The following is a 19,686-nucleotide window of genomic DNA, read 5'->3' on the forward strand; positions in this document are numbered from 1 at the left end:
TCCTAACTGTCAGGGTGGTCAAACACTGGAATAAATTGCCCAGGGAGGTTGTGGAATCTTCATCTGTGGAGATATTTAAGAGTAGGTTAGATAAATGTCTATCAGGGATGGTCTAGACAGTATTTGGTCCTGCCATGAGGGCAGGGGACTGGACTCGATGACCTCTCGAGGTCCCTTCCAGTCCTAGTATTCTATGATTCTATGATCTTATTTTATATTATAGTGAGACTCAGTGGGAGAATGGGGGAATATACTTGGGATGCTATTTAATAATAATAAATACTCATTAATGTGATAATGGCAATATCATTACCCAAACAGGTATTAGACCAGTTTGAGGTCTTGAGTATTTGTTAATGATATGCTAGACCTCTAAGGGCCTATAGCTACTGTGAAATGATCACATAGGGCATGTCTATTTTGAAATAACAAGGCGAGCGCCCACACAGCAAGCCTGTTATTTTAAAATTATTTTGAAATAATGGACTTCTTATTTCAAAATAAACCTGCATTTCATGATGATTAATGCTTATTTTGAAGTAGCTATTTCAAAATAGTGATGGTATGGACGCTCCACTGCTGCTATTTCGAAATAGGTCCTCCCCAGGCCCTCCTGGGCCTCCAAACTGAGGTAGCACGTCCACATTAGGGGAGCCTGCCTTAGACTAATTTCGAGGCTCCCCTGTAGTGTGGATGTGCTATTTTGAAATAGTTATTTCGGGAGTTATTTTTCCAAAATAACTTATTTTGAAATACCCAGGTAGTGTAGACATTCCCTTAGTGGAAACTCTCTGAATGGTCCCATTCACATGAAGCCATAATTACACCTCCTCACAATCACTCATTTCTAATATCCTCAGAGTCATTGCAGTGTTTGAGGAGTGAAGAATTCCTTTATCTTTAAAGCAGGAAGGACCTTGGAACCTTTAAAACCTATAGAACATTTGCAGACTGGCAAAAATCTTGATTGATGGGAAAGGCTTTGAGGCATCATCTTTGTCTGAAAGAAGCTGAAGTGAATGTATGTCACAGTAGCTGCTACAATGCACTCTTTTTACCAGAAAGAATTCGAGAGAGAGAGAGCGAGAGAGAGAGCGCGAGCCTCCGCCTCCAAGGAAAGCTCAGCTATAGAAATCTGCTTTGTATTTTAATATCATTTCCATGCTTTTATTTTATAGCTTGTTCCAACAATTGTTAATTCTTATTCAGGCCAATTTTAATTCTTCAAAAAGTATGTTTTAAAAAAATTGTTCCCACCGACATTGTTGAAAATGTTTAGCAGGTGGAATAGCTCTGATGCTTGTAAAGCAGGGTTGAGCAAATCAGATAAAATAAAATATGAATAAAATTTGTCCAAAAGCTTTCAGCCAAAGTTTTTCTGAAGTGTCAGTAAATTTAAATATTTTTTCTGAATTCTTTTTTCATTTCTAGGTGCATCTAGATTTTCAGTCTCCTGCCTAGATCAGAAGGAGAAGAGTCAAACAACACAAATGTATGGAACTTATTCCAAGTTCCTTTGCCGCAATTGTTTTTTTCCTTTTTAAGACAGAGCTTTTATTTAATTAAATGTCTGTTAGCCTTTTCTAATTATTACATAACAACGAGAACCTGCTGTAAGCATCAGGTAGGTACAGCTTCACCCAGAAGTTCAGAGCTCTATCTTCCAAAACCTTTTGTCTTTGTAGCCACATTCCACTACCTTAGACAATGACCATATATGCGACCAGGGTCATTTCAACATCCATGTAACCAGAAACCTAGCGCGTGCTAATGTCAAACCTTGGAGTTATAACTAGGTAAATAAAAACCATTAGAAGATAAAGAAGTTAATATGAATATGCTTTATTAATTTGTAAAAGTGTAACTTTATTAAAACCATAACATTTACACTGCTGGTTTCAATGAATTTGAACCTGAGTAACTGAGAGTGTAGCTCAGCCCTCCAGGGAAGTTACTATTTCTTTAAATGATTTGCTGATTGTGAGCTGTAGTGTGATGCAGGCAGAAGAAGAGAGATCACAGAGCTGGTAGCTCAGAGAGAGGATGAAGACAGTGACGTGAAAGCCATGTGGCTGTGAAAGGCATTGCGCTGGTTTTTGTTCTGTTCTGCCTAACTTAATTGAAGAAAGCGTATTTTGAGTGAATGATCCCATTCTATGTGCAAAGGAGAGATAAATCGTGAGTAAATAGAGCTAAAAATGGGGAAACTTTAAGAACTGAAATGATATGTGACTTCTACTGCAAGAAATCTTTGTAAGGAAGAGACTGAGGACCTTAAATATCTGGGAAACAAAAATGAGTTGGTTTTAACCAAAACCTGTAATTTACTAGATTAATGGTCTGCAAAGATATGGTTTAGTACTAAGAGAAGGTTGGTAAGTTAGAAAAAAAAAGAATATTGTTCAATGTATATTGACTTGTCTAATTATATGTAGGACTTATTTCCTTGAGACTAAACTGCTTTAAAAAAACAGTATTGGGTGTGTCTGTCTAAATGCATTTAATGGTGGAAACATGTAATTTCCACATATGGTATCATTTAGTTGTTTTAAAAGGAACAAAAACAAATGTATTTTTTAAATACAGTTACGCCTCTCGCTCCCTTCCTTACTTGATAAACATGCAGAAGCGCATTTCTACAGATGATGTCAGATTATATCTATAGTGATATAAAATTAACATTTGGCATTTAAGGTAACTGTTGTCTATCATTTGTTTGTGTGTAGTTGTGAGGGGAATAAAAGAGACTGAATAGTTACCTGGGGACAAATCCTGAGTGCTACACATGGCTTTACTAACTTTCTTAAAATTTCTGAGCTCACTGCCTTCATTAAAATTGGGAAGCAGACATGGAATTTTCCAAATTAGGTCCTAGATGGGAGATTTTCTTGTATGCCACATTCTATTAGAGTCATTGCTTTTAGGGTGTAACAGAGAGCCCCAGAAGCTGGGAGCAGGGGCCGGCCAGGAGTCTGGTGGCAGAGTGGCTGGTAGCTGGGAGCAGAGCCAGGTTGGTGGCTGGGGCCTGGAGTACAATCGGGGTTGGGAGCACATTCAGGACTGGGAGTGTTGCCAAGGCTGGTAGCCACGGTTGGTGCCGGTACTGAGAGTGTGGCTGGGCCCAGCAGCTGGGGCCAGAGCTGGAGGTGTTGCCAGGGCCAGCGGCTGGGGCTGGTGGCTGGGAGTCTGACGCTCCACCCTGGGCAGTGTGGAGACTGGCAGCAAGGGGCCAGAATTGACCTCCCCAATCTAAATTCCCTCATTATGGACCTGTCCAGTCCCAAGGTTGCTAAGGGAGGTCCAACCTGTAGTAACAGCAGTTGGAAGACTAGGTAATCATTCACTTTTGGCAGAGTGCAGTGATTCAAATTTGGTTCTCTATGTTGCTCTCTCTGTTTCTTTGAATACTTTGGAAATAGTACTGACTGGTCTTCCAGCTGACCATGGCCAAGTGCATATTCTTCCAGAGTCAATCAGGTGATGGGTGTGAGTGAGGTAAAACTGTTAATTTTTAAATGGACAGAGTGTCATTTACAACAATATCTGTCATAGTATTCCATATTCTGCTATTCATCCTACATCACTTTTGAAAACTGGCTTCAGAATCTGGCAAACATGAAGAAAATAACATTTTTCCTGATGCAGGTATATATGCTGGTGTCCTATAACAGGGTGTACTGCACAGTACAGATGTGTCCAAAGCTAAACACTGCTGTTACTGTCTGTGCCTGAGGACTGACCCATTCTGTGGGTTGTAATTCCCAAAGAGGCTGATGGGAATGTAGCAGTGAGTGGAAAGGCCTACTGGGAAGTGGGATACAAGGCGCAGCTATTTCCCAGTGTGGGAGAGAGCAGCAGCTTGCTGACAGAGCTCTCTCAGTGACTGAAGTATAGGAGGAAGGCCCAGAGGCAGTACTCCCAACTGAGACAAAAGGAGAGGAGGAGGATGGAGAGGCCTAAGAGAAGGCCTTGCAAGCAATATAGTAAATAGCAATGGACGGGGAGAGGGAAGAATGAAGCAGTTAAGTCTGAAGCTGGACTTGATGAATCAAGATGATCAAAGGAATGGAATGTCAGCCATATGAGCAAAGACTGAAGGAGCTTCAGTATGTTTAGTTTGGAAAAGAGAGGATTAAGGAGGGATGTGATAGCAGTCTTCAAATGCTTGAAAGGCTGCTATAAAAATGATGGAGAAATGTTGTTCTCTCTTGCCACAGAGGGCAGATCAAAAGACAATAGGTGCAAATTACATCATAGAAGATTTAGATTAAATCTCAGGGGAAAAAATGTAACTGTGATAACAAAGACAATGGACCAGACTACCTAGGGAGGTCGTAGAAGCTAAAGAGGCCATCTGTTTTGAATGGTTTAGATACAACCCCACCTGTATCTTGGCCAGGAGATAGACTAGATGACCCTTGTGGACAGGCAAGGGGAAAAAAAAGAGCTCAAACTAGTTACAGGCATAAAGGGAAACAAGAAGACATTCTATAAATATATTAGAAGCATGAGGAAGACCAAGGACACAGTAGGCCCATTGCTCAATGAGGAGGAAGGAACAGTAATAGGAAACATGGAAAAGGCAGAGATGCTTAATGACTTCTTTGTTTCAGTCTTCACCAAGAAGTCTGATGAAGGAATGCCTAACATAGTGAATGCTAGTGGGAAGGGGGTAGGTTTAGAAGATAAAATAAAAAAAGAACAAGTTAAAAATCACTTAGAAAAGTTAGATTACTACAAGTGACGAAGGCCTGATGAAATGTTTCCTAGAATACTCAAGGAGCTGATAGAGAAATGGTCTGAGGTAAGCAGGATAAAGTTTAATAAAGACAAATGCAAAGTGCTCCACTTAGGAAGGAACAAGTTGATCTGAGGAAGTGGGTCTGGCCCACAAAAGCTCATCCCCTACTAAACCATCTTATTTGTCTTTAAAGTGCTGCATAGTCTTGTCTTTAGTCATCTAAAAGGAAGCCACTGACCAGTGAAGAAACCGAGGCATAGCTGCATCCTGACAGCAACAATTAAGGGGCCTGCTACACAGCGCTCTACTATTAAGCAGCGACACACTGTGCAATTTTTACTGAGAATGGGAATTACATGAATGGGAGCTGTGTGTAAATTTTCATTTCTGGGACAAGGAGAATACACATGAGAATAGGTAAAACCACAACCCAGCCAGGAGGACCTACAGATTAGTATTCCTAGAATGTTTCAGAAAAGTCAAAACATGGATGTCCATCTATCATTCCCCCTGCTGGTGCTTTGATGACACCGCTCTGAAGATAGTATACATGACTAAGGATATATCTAGACTACAGAGCTTTTCGGGATACTGGAGGTATCCCGGAAAAGCTCTGCCGTGTCCAAGGAATGCGTATGCTTTTCCAATTTTTTTTTTTTGAAAAGTAGATGCGTTTTTCGGCATCCCTGTAAACCTCATTTTATGAGGCATAAGGGATATTCCAAAAGAGTTTTTTCTGACATTTGGCCCTGTGTAGATGGGCTAAATGTCAGAAAAGCCTCTTCAGAAGAAAAGCAGAAAAAGATACACAACTGCATATCTTTTTCCGACTTTTCTTTGTAGTGTAGACACAGCATAAGTCTTTTCAGATGTGTGCATGTGAATACTCTGTCAGAATTCCTCTCTCTCTATTCCCCAATATTAAAATATGAAAATCTTCCCTCATCACTGACATTAAACTACATCCATATCTCATTAGAACTGAAATTTAAAGAAATAAATTAAGTCTTAAAGAAATATATGGGTTGTTATTTCTTATTGGCAATGCGGCAATATGCAAAAGTTCCTACCTGATTGATGGAAACTTGCAGCGCTGGGTGATGTACAAATACCTAATGAGAAGATGCTGCTCTAAAGTATTCAGTCTATGAGGATCTGAAACTGGTGAGGGGAGAGAGAGAGCAATATATAGCATACAAGGATGATGATAGACATTCATTTTTTTAGTGACAGTAAAGAATATAAATATTTATGAATTTTAGTTGAGAGCTCTTTAACCTGTTTGTTATCAGGTGGCTAATTTCTTATATGCATCTCAAAGAAGGTAAAGAACATGAGAACGGCCATACTGGGTCAGACCAAAGGTCCATCTAGCCCAGTATCCTGTCTGCCAACAGTGGCCAACACTAGATGCCCGAGAGGGAGGGAACACAACAGGTAATCGTCACGAGATCCCTCCCTGCCACTCATTTCCAGACAAGGTTATGAAAAAGAAGGCAGTGGCCTTACAAACTAATTGAAGAATAGCTGTCTATGCCTAGAACGTAGACTAGAAGACAGCACAGAGATGGCTGTGGGTAAAGAAGCTTGTAGGAAGATAAAAATAGTCTTATTAGTGAAGCAGGGTGAAGACTCAGTAGGAGAACAACATAGAAAGGGAGAGGCAGAGCTGTGAAAGTGAAGGTAAGCGGCTTGACCTGCATGTGGTGGAAAGAGGAAGTCACTGAATTCAAAGAAGGGTTGAACAGGGTCAAAATAATGGGAAAGAAGAAATTAACCGATGCTGAGGATGTCACAGAGGCAGAAAGAAGGATGTGATAAAGACCTGGATAGTAGTTCAAACTAGTAGATTCTACTGTGGAATTGGGGCACTGGGATGGATTTTAAAATGCAGAACCACATTCATTAAAATGTCTATCATAGTCACATTGCTCATGAGAACCTTGTTGTTATTCAAACATGTTTACAGTTTTCTTTTGGTAAATTACATATGGATTCTTAGCTTGGGTGAAAGTGTTTATGGTACTTCTAGGTCAGAATTCTATGTAGTAGGGTCATTATTTATCTCTGGATTTATTCATCTCCTCCTCTTTGGGCAGACTTAAATTTCACAGGGTCTTTAATTACATTTCCCCCACTAGCTGACCACTATAAAAATTAAGTCCTCACCACAAATCTGTAAAAATGTTTCCACTGCAATGAGAGACAAAAATAGAATAATTCCACATCTTTTTGGATGGGTGCCTAGCTGTAGCTGTGCAGCATTTGACTGACAAGAGGATGTAGTCTTTGCCGAAAGCAAACTTTTAACCTCCTCTTAGTCTTTAGCAATATTCAAGTAGATGAATGGAAAGAGAGAGAGAGCGGATTTACACTAGTGTTTGCTGAAGTTTTGTTTTTTTTGTCTGCTTCTTCTGCAACTTCTCTTTTCTGCCACAAACATTTCTGTAGTTCAACCAATTTGCTGAATACACTATCTCAAATTGGTGAGTATTAACTCTTTTGGTTTTGATTTGAATGATTGAAATAGCACTTCTCTTTTGTGTACAGTTTTAGTAGGGAAATAAAACTCTACTGTTTGTCTTGGTAATTTTAGAATTGTTTCAGTGTATAGTATTTGCCCTATTAACCATAATGTGTAGTCTTTCAGTTTAGAAAAATAAAGTTAATGCATAGCTGAGTTCAAGTATACAATACATAAACTTCTTATGAAAACTTTAGTTACAGTACATCAGATTCCTCTAATCTGTGCTGTATAGTATGGATCATGATAAAATTTGTGGGATTATATGTAGCAAAACAGATAAATGGCAATTTTAGTGAAACAAACAGAAATTTGTATTGTTTGGTATCCACATCATGAAAACTAAGATAAACAGTTATTGTGCCATGCCAGTATTTATTGATAGCCTTTTGAGTTGTCTGGACTATATTAATTATCGCTGGGAGTTTAATAGCAATTAGTATGTTCAATATAATGCTATTTAAAAATAGAATTTAGTTAATTTAATTATTTCTTTCTATCAAAGTAACATGCATTACATTAAGCACCAGAATTTTAATAAGATATGAGTATAAATTTACTAATTGATCAGTCCATTAGATTTCTTCTATTTCCTCTACACAGGATTTGTATTCCTATATTTGTATCTTATTCAACATGTGTGTATATATCATCAGTTTATAATCCTTTTTAAGTCACATCCTCAACTTTTGTAAAGTTTCATGTCTCTGAAGTCAATATCAGCTGAGGATCTGGTCCTTATTTTTATTTTTATAAAATTTTCTTAGACTGATACAAATATTTCCTATTGGAAAGGGAAAACTATTGCTAGGAAATAGTTTTCCTTAGTTGTATATGTGGCAGTTTCCACAGACTTACTGACTGAAAAAAACAGTAATGTAATCTCTTTATATTTTTTTTGTTTAAAGTAGTTCAAATCCAGATGGGGTGGGGAAATGTTTTAGTACTGAAAGCTTCCTGAGTTGGATGGATACTTATGAGAACAGTCTTGTTATTTACATTTTTTAGCTAAATGAAGTACCGGTTGGACCTCTCTGGTCTGGCACATTGGGACCTACTTAGTCCTGAATGAGGGAATTTGCTGGATGAGGGGAGGTCCCTCTTGGCCTGTGCTGCCCCACTGCCCCCATGAGAGGGCTCCAGCCTGGCCCCCGAGACTCTCTAGCTGCCACTGGCCCTGTTGCTGCCAGGACCGGAGCGCCACAGCTGGAATGCCCTGTCTGTCACCGGGGCTGGAGCTCTGCAGCCACCTGGCTCTGTAGCCAGAGCCAGAGCTCCTCAGCCGTGGCCAGGGCTCTTCAGCTGGGGTCAGGGCCACAGGGTAGCTCCGTGGTTGGGTCCAGAGTCAGAACTCCCTGGCTGGCCCTGGGGCTGAAGCTCTCTAGCTGCTAAGGCCAGAACAGGACCAGGATGGGAGCTCTGCAGTTGGGGCCAGGCTGAAACTTTCTGGCTGCTGGGGACAGAACTCGCTGCACCCACCCAACACGGAGCTCCTGACAGAGTCGCTGGCCCCCCCACTGTGCTCCTGATCAACCCACTGTGCTCCTGCTCCTGCCGCCAGACTTCCCTCTTCTTGGGCTCTGTGATACAGGGACATACGTGGTCCATTGCCAGACCAGAGAGTCCCAGTTTAGGGAGGTACAACCTGTACACAAATTTGAACCAAGGTCATTAAGTGCTAGAATAAGGGTATGTCTACACTGCATGACCATTTTGGGATACTGGAGGTATTCCCAAATAGCTACCTCCCATCTACACAAGACACCCATTATTTCAAAATATTTTTCGTAATAATGGGTTAAGGGATGTCTTGAAATAACATGTTATTTTGAAATTTGGTGCTGTGTAGATGTAATAAGCTATTTCAAAATAGACTTGAAATAAGATATGCAATTTGCGTAGTGCAAATTGTATATCTTATTCTGAGTTGGGGTGCTGTGTAGACACATACTAAGAAAAATTGAGAGATTTTTTGCAATAGACATTCTAAAAACATTTATATTTTTAAAAGCAGTTTTGGGGCCTAATCTTATTAATAAAAGACTTATGAATATAAGTAAGGATGAATATGGGTACGTCCCACTGGAATCAATGGGCTATCCATGGGAGTGAATTTGCTCACTTGCAAAGTCTTTTCAGGATCAGGCCACGTGTCTGCTCCTTTGATATTTAATTTTATTTTTGATATTTGAAGTCTAAACTGAAAGTTCTGTACATCTTATATGGGGAATGGAATTGTGTTGCGCTTGCCAAAAAGAAACCAAGCTATATTTTTATGGAGCTCAGTGGGACTGAATGGAGACTACATGGCATTATGCTTGGTGTAGATTTTACATCATATTTAAAATCTGTTCTCATTACTTTGAATTCTAAACTTTGCTAAAGGGGAAACACCAGGTTTGATTTGCTTTTTTATATATCTTTCTTGCCTTCTGACTTTTTATAAGTAGTAGTATTCTGTAAGGTGCAACTGTATGAGAAAATTGTCCCAAGATAAAACTGGAGGATGAGGTGCTCTGTTCAGAAAACAGTATTAAGTAACTGGTTTGGAACCTCCCTTGGCTCATTTTATTTCAATGAAAAATCAAATGGTCAGCTTGCTCAGTCTTTGATATTTTTTTTTTATACAATCACTGCCATGAAATTTTACTTTTCATTCACCCATGTGAATGATAAAAATGCCATGGTTGGTATATGGTAGAGATCTGGTGGAAAAACAGGATATATAATGGGCTTGATAAATATTTCATAGAAAGTTTAGTCATTGAAAATTCTTTTCTATAAATTTGACTCTATAAAAATAATCTACAGGCCTAAGTATTTACAAGGTAAGTAGAGTGAAAAATGTGCATCCCTTGAGACTGAGAGTACATCTAGACTTCAAGGCTATTTTGGGATACCAGAGGTATCCCGAAATAGCTACCCCATGTCCAAGGAATGTATTCGTTATTTCGAAATAATATTTTGGCATCCCTGTAAACCTCATTCCATAAGGAATGTCTCAAAATAGTGCTTCATTTTGAAATTTGGCACAGTATGGATGCGCCAAATTTAGAAAACTTATTTTGAAATAAAATTGAAATAAGATATGCAATTTGCGTAGCACAAATTGCATATCTTATTTCAATTTTAGAGTACAGTCTAGAAATACCCTGAGAATGAATGGAGTCTTGGAAGGCTCTGCATCATAAATTTGCTCTTTCCACGGGAGGCCCCACCCCTTTCTGGGGTTTGGAGCCACACTCTATCTTTCCCAAGGGCCCATTAAGTCTGTTGGCCCTACTGATACCTACCCTTTGTTTCCTATCTTTTAACCAGTTACCAATCCATGAGCGGACCTTTCCTCTTGTCCCGTAACAGCTTACTTTGCGTAACAACCTTTGGTTTTCCAGTCCCACCTTCACAAAGCCCTGACAGAGGATGAGATAAGTAGGGGTTGGGCCCAGTGTTCCCGCTAAACTGTGGGACAGCACAGCTTCACTGGTGATTAATTAGCCCCACCCAAGTACTCAGCTCTGCAGCTGTGCTGCGGCGCAGCTTAGAGGGAACACTGGTTCATCCTGGTGTGTGGGGGAAAGAAGGTTGGGGTTGGGAACCTCCCAAAGTGTCTGGCAATCCTCTGATTCTCTGTTTGTCTCCTTCTCCAAGTGGTGAGGGCCATCAATACTATCTTGCTCTGCAGGCTCAACCTCCTGGGCAATGTGGACACCATATTCACTGGCTTTGCCACTATGGGCTTCCTTAACTGCAGGGGGGCTATTGACTGAACCCACATCACCATCTGGGCCCCCAACCATTGGCATCCAACTACATCAGCCAAAAGGGGTACTCTTCCATGGTCCTGCAGGCCATCAAAATTACAGGTTTGCTGTGTAGATGGTTACTTAGTTAATATAATGTGAGTTGTTTTGAAATAACTGCTGTGCAGAAGTGCCCTAGGTAATCTGCTTTGATATGTTTGTTATCCCTTCTAATCTCTTAAAATCTATCTTTTGTAGTTAATAAACTTGTTTTTGCTTTATTTAAATCAATACATGGAAATTGTATCTCAGAGGCAAAAGCCTGTTTGTTGCATATTCCTTCCCATGTTGAGGGAAGGTCGAATTTTATGAGCTTATGCTCTAAAGATCCCTACGCAGAATAAAATGGTATAATTCTGGGTTTATATTCCAGAGAGGGGTATATGCTTGAGGACCTGGTAATAGCCCTATTTATACCCTTCCCATGCACAGCCTAGTCAGAGAGCATGCAAGTAACTGCAACTGGGCGTGTCCCTATTTGTATGTATGCTGATGAAAGCACAGGCTGGAGGGCTTGGCAGTTTGTCCTAGCAGTACAGTGTGAGGCGGAGCCAAGGCTGGTGATTAAGGAAGCTCATTGTTATCCCAGTTACAGATGGCACCCTGGGCGGAACCCATTACATAAAGTTTCAACCAGAGCTCCCTAGGGGCATGTCTACACTAGGAAATCATTTCAAAATAATAAATCCCGAAATAACTATTTCAAAATAGTGTGTCCACAAAACAGGGACTCCTCAAAATTAGTCCAATGCAGGGTCACCTAATGTGAACATACTCTCTTGATGTAGAGCCCTAGGAAGCACTGGGTAGTAATTAGTTTGAATGACTCCGGGGAGCAGTTATTTCGATATAGCAGCAGTGGAGCATCCACATTACTGCTATTTTGAAATAACTATAACTATTTCAAAATAAGCTTTATTCCTCATGGAAAGCTGGAGTTATTATTTTGAAATAACTAGCCCCTTATCTGGAAATAGTATTTCGATATAAGGGGAGTTATTTTGAAATAATTCTTTAGTGTAGACCAGGGCTAAGTAAAAGGATGATGCACCCTATTGTACTATCCTTGCCCCGTCAGCTCTATAAAGTGTGTAAGGGGATGTTAGGAAGGGCCTGGCTCACCCAGGCACTTTAACCAACACATGCTGACCAGGCAGGCATGGAGGGAAAATGTCTGTTTCCCTTGAGGTTCAATAATGTGATTATCCCTTGCGCAGGAATGGCATCTTCCTTTTATATCTTTTTCTCCACCACAGTACATACATGTCAAGGCCAGAGATAATCAGGTATAGAATATACATTTTTGTGGTAAGGAAATGGTTACATTTAGAGGTACTTGTAATCACTTGTATGATAGCAGAATAATGCTCTATTTACAGTATTTGTAAACGTTGATTTATTTTGTGGAGAGAGAAAGAATCTGTTTTGTGGTAATGATGTAGGTCCAACTCCTGAGTTACTTATTCAGCAAAACTTTTGGTAGGCTGTTTCCGCTAAGGTTATGTCTATACCGCCAGCTTTTGCCAGCAGAGAGTATGCAAATGAAGCGCTGACTAGCATTTTTTCACGCTTCATTTCCATAATCTATTTGAGCCGTTTTTGCGCAAGGGGTTTTTGAACAAAAACAAGCAGTGTGGATAAGGGAGGGATAAGGATCTTGTGCAAAAAGGGGTTTTTGTGCAAAAAGGAAATGCCTACACTGCTTGTTTTTGTGCAAAAACCCCTTGCGCAAAAATGGCTGAACTAGATTATGCAAATGAAGTGTGAAAAAATGCTAATCAGCTCTTCATTTGCATACTCTCTGCTGGGTAAAGCCAGCAGCGTAGACAAAGCCTAAGGCTACGTCTACACTGGCATGATTTTCCGAAAATGCTTTTTAACAGAAAACTTTTCCGTTAAAGCATTTTCAGAAAAGCACGTCTAGATTGGCAGGATGCTTTTCCGCAAAAGCACTTCTTGCGGAAAAGCGTCTGTGGCCAATCTAGATGCGGTTTTCCGCAAAAAAGCCCTGATCGCCATTTTTGTGATCGAGGCTTTTTTGCAGAAAACAGTACTGTGCTGTTTACACTGGCCCTCTTGCGCAAATGATTTGCGCAAGAGGGCTTTTGCCCGAACGGGAGCAGCACAGTATTTCAGCAAAAACACTGACAATCTTACATGAGATCGTCAGTGTTCTTGCAGAAATTCAAATCGCCAGTGCAGACAGCTGGCAAGTTTTTTTTTGTGGAAAAACTTGCCAGTCTAGACACAGCCTAAGTGTATTACACCCTTCTTCATTGAAGGGGGAGCTCATCTGCCTCAAGAACAACATCACTGTTTACATGGGTTCCCAAGAGAGCGCTCCATGGTTCTGGGCAATCCATGGAGCTGGAGAGGGAAGTGAGTGGACATTCTGGGGGAGTTCACTGACTTTGCATTTTGCAGGGTGACAGATAATGTGGTCCCAGTGTTATTTCCTTATTCTGTGTTCCATGGCCTCTGGAATAAAAGGCATTTATAACCTATAGTTGTGAGTAGCCTCTAGGTAAATGAAGCCTGTGGAGCTTGGGTTAGATACTGATGTTAGCTGGATTGTATCCGTAAAAGAGAGTTGGTGCCCCTAGTTTTTATCTTATTCAAACTGATTCATTTATATGAGTTAATTGAATTATCTGTGGAGATATTTAAGAGTAGGTTAGATTAATGTCTAGACCATCCCTGATAGACATTTCTAGACTGGTCCTGCCATGAGGGCAGGGGACTGGACTTAATAACCTCTCGAGATCCCTTCCAGTACTAATATTCTATGGTTCTATGATATCTGGCTAGAAGTGGGTGGAACTGCTCTGGTTTCAGCCTTGTCTCAGCTATTTGCAAGTCTCTCTCTACTGTAACACTACCTCATAAACATACAAAGCCAGACTGTGCCCTTGGTTAAACATGCTTGTTTCTCACTGTCTTTAACATTGATATTTCAAAACCCATAATATTGTTCAAAAGTATAATTAGTGGGGGTTTATATTAGCATGGTGGGATCTGGAAAATGTATGAGTTTGTTTTGCCCACAACATTTTGCAAATTCAGCCTCTTTATACGCTTTGGGGATTGATCTTTGTAATACAGGCCCTTTTGGGCTGGGCCTGTTTGCATCACGATGTCATGATAAAAAAAAGTGTCTGGTGAACTAGCTCAAAAAGTTGGATTTGGATGTGGTTTGAAAGTGAGTCGTTCTTATTCTCTGCCCTGCTGGTGACTGTTATGACAGGAAGTAAATAACTATGCATATGTTTTCCCCATCTGTAATGTGGGATAATGATAATTATGTGACACAAGTCATGAAGCCTAATTTAGTCATGTTTGTAAAGAACTCTGAGATTTCTGAATGAGCTATAGTAATGCAAAGTTCTACACTTTGCATTACTATAGCTGTTCCAACCTTAGCTCTGTGTTTCCAGGGGTTACACAAAGCTACACTAACCCACCTATCTTATTTCAAAATGCCTTGATCTTATTGACATCTTTATTGATGAGAATGCCATAAAGATATCCTTCATAAATCTTAGTTATGTAATCGGGCACTTCAGCCTTTCATGGAATGAATTACCTCTTTACTCTCAAGTATTTGGAATAACTTAATTGTGGTTGGAAATGGATAATTTTAAGGAAAGGAAATCTTGCCACCAGTGATTTCAAAAAAGTTCTAATAGAGATGTAGTATTCTAATGAGGGGAAAATATCCCAAACAAATGCTTGTTCTTTGGTATAATCCATGGTTTTATTTTTTAAATTAGCAGAAGCAGAACTGAGATTCTAGCTCATTTGAAATGATTAACAGCACATTCTGTGACTGTTTGAAGACATTCCTTTGTAGGTTTCCATGGTTACATATGGCAACCGGGGCTGTATCTGGTTATGTGCATGAGCAGAACTTCCCCTCTGTTCACATAAAAGCTAGTAAGTTAAACACAGGAGAAGAAAGTGAAACAGGTATAAGAAGCACATTTTTCTGTTCTTATCTCTTAAAGGTGACTGAGGTATGTGATAGGAAAAATTGCTTAACGGATGATTTTCAGGATTTTTAAAATGTTCTATTAACATACTTAGTTCCAAGATACCCATCACCAGTGTGTTTCAGAAGATGGAGGTCTAAAGGAGACAGAATTTGGCTCAAAAGAGGCATTTCTCACATAACATGCCACTCACTCTTGCATCTACAGAACCCTGAAGTTCCTGGCTCAAATTGTGCCATACTTAATAATAATTTCATTCCTGCCAAACCATTCAGGATTCTGCACAGTGAAATTATACTAATCATAATCAGCCATCAAAACACGCAAGAAGTAAATGCTACAAAGAGAAGAAATTAGAAATGGGAGAAATATTCAGAGGCCAAATCCTTAAGTAATGTAAATGGGCACTGCTCTAGTAGAGCTTGTACTGGTTTACACAGGCTCAGGATCTGGCACATTTTTTTAAAATAAGGCAATCAAATGAAAATATAACTTTAGGGAAAATGACTGACTAGATTATCCTTAGCCTTTGCATGTGTGTCTGGAAAGAGGTGGGGTTAAAGACAGATGTTGGTACTCCATTAGTTTAATGTGTAAATAGACTATAGTGGACCAAAGTCAATAAACAAGCCTATTACAGATTGTCATATTTAATTGCGTGTCTTCAGGCCCAGGGTTGGAGTTAGCCAGGGAAGTAATTCTTTTCCTTCCCCCTGACATAGAACTAGGGTTACTAACTCTGATGTACACTATTCTGGGACATTTTTCAGCTAACATGATGTAATGTCACTTTCTTAAAATCTCCTATTAAAACTCCAGGATTGCTTTCAATAGTCATCAGGAGATTGGTGCTTGTTCCAGGAGATTTCAGATCAGTCTGGTAGAGTTGGCAGCCCTACACACAACAGTGGTGACAGCAAAATTCTCTGTGGGGACTGCTGAGGTTGACAGGAATCAGTTCATAAAACCCTCTCTAACTGAACCTCAAGAAACTCTCAGTAGAACTGGAAATTTGCAGAAAATCTTAAGAACCTCATTCTGAATCCTGAGGATCAGGCCTTAAGAGTGTGGACACTAAGGGCACATCTATACTTACTGGAAGATCAATGCTCTGGAGGTCAAGCTTCTGGCATTTGATTTAGTGGGTCTAGTAGAGATTAGGGATGTTAAATTTAATTTAATCAGCAAATCGAGTAGTCGATAGAATTTTCATTGCCTACTTGATTAGTTGATAAGGGGGGAAACTGCAGAGCTGCAGCAGGGCTAGCACCTGGCCCTGGCAGCTAACCTTGCTGTGGCTCTGCCTTTTAAATGTTGACACACCCAGTCCCAGATACTGTGCCTCTGCTTTAAAAGCATTTAAAAGGCACAGGCACAGCAGGGGACTGGGCACGAGTTGAGATTCAGCTGTCCCAGCTTGCACCCAGTACCAGACGCTGCATCTCTGCCTCCCCTACCCTCCTGGCAGAGATGATGCTGGAGGAAAGGGGGGAACTAGGTTTTAAGCCAGCTCCCCCAGTACCAGCTCCTGCTCTCCCACTTTGCTTCCTCTGATAGAGGCAGCAAGGGAAGAGGGGAGGTGACTAGTCAAGTAGTCACTTGATTACCTGATAAGCATATACTTATTGGGTAGTCAACTACTGGCGTAACCACTTACATCCCCAGTTTTAGCTCAGGTCAAATTGCTTCTTATTGTGAAATAAGTTTGTTATGATGAGTTTTGGCTTATTGTCTATCAGAAGACAAATCTGCAATGAGACATTGTTAGAATAATACACACACAGGCAGGCACAGGACATAACCATGATTCTTATGTTGAGAGAGCTTTTGAGGCCTAAATTTTCTCAAGAATGGTAGCACTTCTAGGACACACCAAACTATATTCAATACATAGTATTTGTAGTCTGTATTGGTAAAGTCATGTTTTGCAGACCTCAAAGCAAATATAATGTGATGCTTGTAGTCAGTTCTTGAATTAGTGTCTGTACTTAAAATAACTGTCATGGTTTTCCCCATTCTTGGAATGGCATGTGGATTGCACAGGAATCAGTGGTGCTCAGCGTTGCTGATTGTGTTGTCAGAAGGATGTGGATATGGAAGTGTCTTTCTATTGTTTCTTCTGTAGAGATTAGATGTGACCAGTTTTCCCTCTAAGGTGTGGGGCAGCACAGCTTCACAGGTGATTAATTAGCCCCATCCAGTCCTACAGGTCCCTGTACAGAGCCCTGAGCCTCTGACTGGTGGAGCTGATTACTTACCTGTGAAGCTTTGCTACCGTGCAGGTTAGAGGGAACATTGTATGTGATTTATCATAACGATCTAGCCATTGGTTATCCTACAGGTTAGAGTTCATTTTCAATGTGGCATGCTGATTGGATCTCCAGTGGCAGCCTGGCCAGTGGGTGGCTAAAGGACCGTCTAGATCTACACTAATTAGGTGTTCTGATCTGTGCTTTCTCTGTGAGGGCTGAAGGACTGATTGATCATGGTGACTTACTTTTCTGTGAATAGCAAGGGTGAGAAATAAGCAGCCAATGGGCTGGATTCACCACTTCCCATCACTCTCAGTGGCCAGGAACAGCAATCCACAGCCCACAAGAGCAGTGAGCAGCCATACCTGTGCATGTGCAGGCAAAAAAAGCAGGTGGTGGCTTGCCAGAGGCTAACCCTGGTGAACTGCATCCAGCTCATGGGACACTTATTGCCCAGCCCTAGGCTACATCTAGACTACATCCCTTTTTCATAAAAGGGATGTAAATTAGACGTATCGCAATTGCTAATGAAGCGGGGATTTAAATCTCCCCCACTTCATTAGCATAAACATGGCTGCCGCTTTTTTCCGCATGGAGCTTTGTTGGAAAAAAGCGCCAGTCTAGACTCTGATCTTGCAGAAAATAAAGCCTTTTCCGAAAGATCCCTTATCCCTTATTTCATAGAAGGATAAGGGATCTTTTGGAAAAGCCTTTATTTTCTGCAAGATCAGCATCTACACTGGCGCTTTTTTCCGACAAAGCTCCGTGCGGGGGAAAAAAGTGGCAGCCATTTTTATGCTAATGAAGCAGGGGAGATTTAAATCCCCGCTTCAATAGCTATTGCGATACATCTAATTTACATCCCTTTTACAAAAAAGGGATATAGTCTAGACGTAGCCCTAGTGTATAATATATGAATCAGTAGAAATAAATAATTGTCTACATGAAATTTTAGTTTGAACTAACTTTGCTAGCACTTTTTATATAGCCTGTTGTAAAATGAGGCAAATATCTATATGTGTTGATTTACCCCCGGAAGACCTCTACGTGCTCCCAGAGATATGCATACACTCCTGGTTCAGAACCACAGGCTAAGAGAACTTACTTGATCAGGGAGCTGCCACTCTTGGAGCTGGCCCATACCATTCTGTTGCAAGAGATCTTGCTCATGCAATAGAAGAAAGGCAGTGACTACAAGGAGATAAATGTGGTGATTTCAGTGCCTCTGTCATTACTTCCCACACAATATAACTACACTATTCATCTCCAAACCTCTGCCAACCACTATGAGAAGTAGCTTCAATGCGATTGGTTCACTGCATTCAGCGTTCAATCCATGTAGCTTTTGTACACATATCTGCAGCCTGTCCATAGGATGATTCAGGGTGGCTGCCCAGGCCCTACACTTTGAGGGTCCCCATGGTGCCCACATCAACTGTCCTATGGACAGGAGGAACAAGGGGATTATGGGGGCCTGGTGTAGGCTGGCATGAGGGTTGTTCTCCTCCTTCCGCTGTCCTAACTCACCACAGCCATTGCAGCTGGAGCAGCCTGCTCAGTTCTGCTACACCACCTTCTCCAGGCTGGCTGTGCTTCACTTCACTGTGGCAGTGGGAAGCAGAGGGCCCCAGCCCTGGGGCACTTTACTTCCTGGTGCTGCAAAGAAACCGAGCGCTGCAGGCTGGGAGAGGTTGGTGGGACAGGGTGGAGTAGGCTGCCCAGCCGCTCTGGCTCCCACCATTGCAGTGAGTCTGGATGCCTTGCACCAGGCCCTGTAATTGGGCACCAGCCACAGGGAAGGGGTGCAGCATGGAAGCAAGATGGGGGGTGAAGCCTGTGGTAGCGGGGACTGCCCTGGGCTACATATCTGGGCACATCTCCCCTAGGTCAAACAGAAATCTGCCATATTATGCTCTGAAGATTTTCAAGTATACATGCTAGAGGCCTACCACAGACATCTGTGGAAAGAAGTCAGGAGGAGCTGCAAACAGGACTGAAGCTGCTGTCTCTGAGAATCTGACATTAGCTTCAGTGAGGAGTTGCTTCTTTCTCTTAAGACAGGAATATTGTTTAAAAAAAAGTGAAAATGAGCATGAATGATTTTGTATGGAGCAGCTTCACAAAACTGGTCATCTCAGTGCACTGTGACAGAAAATATTGTTCTGAAAATGCCTAATAAATATATTGAGTCCACCTGTTGTCTTCATGATTGCTTTTAGATCATAGAATGTCATCTTAACATTGTATAATGGAGTTTGGGGTATATTAGTTGTTTGAGAAATTTACTGTGAATCCCTCCCCGTAAGTTCTGTGAACATGCTGGCTGCGTCTAGACTGGCAAGTTTTTCCTCAAAAGCAGCTGCTTTTGCGGAAAAACTTG

General features: G+C 41.0%; 1 protein-coding gene across 3 annotated transcripts in view; it reads left to right on the plus strand.

Annotated features, from left to right (window-relative positions):
• The first annotated feature begins 2,037 nt into the window (after nt 1-2,037).
• The window catches only part of INSC (INSC spindle orientation adaptor protein), a 278,332-nt gene continuing 260,683 nt past the window's right edge, over nt 2,038-19,686 (plus strand). The window contains exon 1 of one of the 3 annotated variants that reach the window (XM_025186251.3): nt 2,038-2,178. The gene's annotated coding sequence lies outside the window, so the exon portion shown is untranslated. Of the gene's footprint in view, nt 2,179-7,039; nt 7,228-19,686 lie in introns of those variants that run through there. The other 2 variants (XM_075928031.2, XM_075928027.2) reach the window with 2 other exon arrangements.

The sequence above is a fragment of the Pelodiscus sinensis genome, chromosome 5 (genome assembly GCF_052426305.1).
Source record: "Pelodiscus sinensis isolate ZL-2025 chromosome 5, ASM5242630v1, whole genome shotgun sequence".
In the NCBI taxonomy this organism is placed as follows: Eukaryota; Metazoa; Chordata; order Testudines; family Trionychidae; genus Pelodiscus; species Pelodiscus sinensis.